Here is a 3,880-nt window from a genome sequence, read left to right on the forward strand (position 1 = left end):
ATTTAGCATGGCCAATCCACCTAACCTGCACGTCTTTGGACTGTGGGAGGAAACCGGAGCACCCAGAGGAAACCCACACAGACACGGGGAGAACGTGCAGACTCCACATAGACAGTGACCCAGCGGGGAATCGAACCTGGGACCCTGGAGCTGTGAAGCTACAGTGCTAGCCACTTATGCTGCCGTGGGTAGAGTTAGTTAAGTTTGTAAAAGAGATGTAAAATGACAAACTATTTGTACTTTGTTTTTATGAATGTGGAGCTTTCTGTATGATTTGGAATAAAATATATATTTTTTAAAACGATCATTGTGTCATGAAGCTGATATCTCCGCATTGTGAAACATGAGCTAATAATGCCACGGAATGTCTTCAAGGTTGTGAGAATACGTTATTGGTAGTGTAATTGACTATGTTGCTTACCTCGTATTTTTCTTCTCCCTGGTTTTGTGTGGGAATTGTTTGGACCAGTAAAACCGGATCAACCAGGCTTTTAACATAAAAAGCAAACCACAGAGAAAATATACTTCTTGAAGGCAGAGACAGGGCAGCCTTTGGGTATTATGTATCTGGTTGCTATGGAGACACTTAATTGGAATTACAAGGCTCAATGCTAGGATAAATGCCTAAGTGAATCTGAGGCTCTTTTTACTAAATGCATTTTGATGTGTAGCCATGTGGGATGGCCACTTACAAAGTAAACATGGATGCTTGCAAAGACTCAAGGGAAATATGGCCAATACAGGATTCAGGCAAACTCAGAGCCTGAATGTATATTTGCTGACAGGGAACCAGACAGTATCGAAACCCCAAGCCGATTTGCATTCTAATGACCATTTCCCCAGGACAAAGGACTGGTACAGAGGTATCAGATACAATTCCAGAGACATCGGCACCACTCCCTTCACCCAGGAAGCCCAAACAGCCAAGGTCAATGACCGCTCAGGACACGCCCAGCCATCAAGGCACCCGCCCCTTAATTGGCTCAAATCAAAGGCAGTAGTCGAAGTCTGCCGAATTATTGGGTCCCAAACGAAGGACCGCCCAAAAGAGCGCAAAACCCCAAAGGATAAAGAGAGACACTGCCCTGTGTTCGATCTCTTTGGGCCCTGGCACACCAGTACTCTTTTGCCCGGCCTATACCTGAAACCAACTGCAGCACCACGACCAGAAGCAAGTTCAAGATAAACGATCGCTACCAGACTGATGAGCCCAGCAGAACCGAAGTTACTTCTCCAGACCCAGCCATTCCAGATCCAAACAAAGGCCTTGGTCCTCTGCCAAAGCCGGGTGCCTGAAAGTTAAGTACAGGTTGTTGTAGTGTTAGGTGTAGTTTAGCTTGTAGTGTTTTTATGTTGCATGTGTGAGTTAATCTTGTGTGTAAATAAACCATTATTGAACTTGAACTAACTGACTGGTTGTTGGGTCTTTGATCAATATCCGGTTGAATCTTGTGGTGGTATCATCTGATATCTGGCGACTCTAAAAAGCAATATTACTCGATATTAAGAAGGGCAACACTTATTAGTGACGCTAGTGGGATAGTATTCCACTCATCAAAATAGGCAACAGATCACTTCCATTTACCTGACCAGGCACCAAGCTAATGCTACATTAGAGGACACATATTCCCTCATTTGTATGAACCCTAGAAGTCTGAGTGCACACTTTGCAAAACAAGTAGCGAAATATGCGCAGTAGCAACCACAAACCAAAGTATTAAAGCCGGTGTCAATTTGCAAATAAATTAATTGTAAACTTAATCGCAACTCTGAAACTATTGATTTTTTAAATTTTCGGTTGATATTTCATTTCATTCAATTTTAGTATTGAACCAAGTTTAATTCGCACAAATTAACCAAATGATATATTCTAATAGTGTTGTTATTGAATTTGTTTATCCAGAATTATCAGAATACCAGAGCAGAGTGAAGAAACAAAAAGAGTGGTTGCTTGCTCTGTAGAATATCATTTCAGCATCACACTCTGAGCATATATTTCAATTTAAGAAGGTTGGTATGACTATTATCATTGACAAGGGGCAATTTTGTTAATTATTGCAATTTTTTTTCTCATGATAACATTTACTATTGCTGGAATCAGATTCAATTGAAATTAAGTTGCATTAATAGAGAACTACCCCTCTCACTCACTGCCCCCTAGCATTCACAATTGATTGTGGTCAAAGGTGTGATTAGTTAGATACACTGCATGGGAATATAATAATCTTTATTATTGTCAGAAGTAGGCCTACATTAGCACTGCAATGAAGTTACTGTGAAAATCCCCTAGTCGCCACACTCCGGCGCCTGTTCGGGGACACAGAGGGAGAATTCAGAATGTCCAATTTGCCTAACAAGCACGTCTTTCGGGACTTGTGGGAGGAAACCGGAGCACCCGGAGGAAACCCACGCAGACACGGGGAGATTGTGCAGACTCCGCACAGACAGTGACCCAAGCGGTAATCGAAACTGGGACCCTGGCGCTGTGAAGCATCAGTGCTAACCACTGTGCTACCATGTCGCCTACTGTGTTATCGTGCTGCTATATATATATAACTATATATATATATATATATATATAAAACGTTATATATAACTGATACCCAGATCTTCCCATGTTTGGCTGCTTGTATGCCAGAAGTACCCTGGAAGATGAACTGGGAAACCCTTCCGAAGCCCTAATACAAGGACGCAATTTCCTGGGAAGTTTCAATCTCTGATGGGCAATTCCCCAACACCTCCGAAACACTGAATTAGAGTTGAGACTTTGGATGGTTCCGACTTACTTATCTCAACTTATCTGAATAGCTCCCCAGGAAAAGTTAGAAGAATCTAACTCTGGGATAGCTATATCAGTGACACACCCAAATCCCTGATGTGTTGGGTGTTCTGGATCACAAAAAGGTCACCAACACTGGAAGTGGTGCAACTCTATTTTATTATAAGGTTAACTATATTAACATACTTGAACTGTGGGTAAATGCAATACCAGCTTTAACTGTTGACCCTTGCCTAGTCCTAACCAGGTGATGCACTCAGCACATGGTGAATGGCTGTGTTGCAGGCTGTGAGCTCTGTGCTCCGAGCTGGCTGCTACTAGAATGAACGGGAACTCTCCTGTCCCCTGTCTTTATAATGCGTGTGCTCTCACTGGTGATTGGCTGCGGTGTTGTGTATACTGATTGGTCCCACTGCATGTCCATCAGTGTGTGTGTGTGTGTGTCTGCACCATGATATACTGGTGTATATTATGACATCCCCCCTTTTATATAAAGAATATGTGCCTGCGTGACAATAAATATCGTGTAGTGAATGTACCTGACTATGTGTGTGCGTGTTATTTACATGACTATGTACATGAGGCTAATCTATTTACACGGGAAGGTGCCTGGTGCAGAGAAACGGTGTCACACCAACAACGAAATGAACATTATATACAAACTACTGGAACGATGAAACAGGATAACAGAACAGATCAAAGAGTCCAACATTGTAAAACTCATAAGTCAAGTCTCTGAGGTGGGCGACGAATTCTGGTTGACCGTCAGGGTGGCACACCACTCGTCGTCTGGATCAATGCTGTGCACCGACAGCGGCTGGTGGTTTTGATACGGGGACAGCCTGTTCTTTGTTATAACAGCAACTCAAAAAGGCTCCCTCGGGTCCTCGGTGTCACTGGTCTGCGGGAAGTCGGAATCGGACTCGGTTTGGGGGTAGGTAACTGCTTGTTGCAGGGTTCTTCGGAGGTTTATTTCATTTCCTGGTTCAATTTGAGGCATTGTGCTGTCATTCCAGGTGAAGGAAGGTTGTTTTACAGCTTTAAAAGATTTTTTCTTTGATTTGGGACGTTTCCCCTTTAAATGGGCGTGGTCCGGGGCCT

This window comes from Scyliorhinus torazame, chromosome 19 (assembly GCF_047496885.1).
Source record: "Scyliorhinus torazame isolate Kashiwa2021f chromosome 19, sScyTor2.1, whole genome shotgun sequence".
In the NCBI taxonomy this organism is placed as follows: Eukaryota; Metazoa; Chordata; class Chondrichthyes; order Carcharhiniformes; family Scyliorhinidae; genus Scyliorhinus; species Scyliorhinus torazame.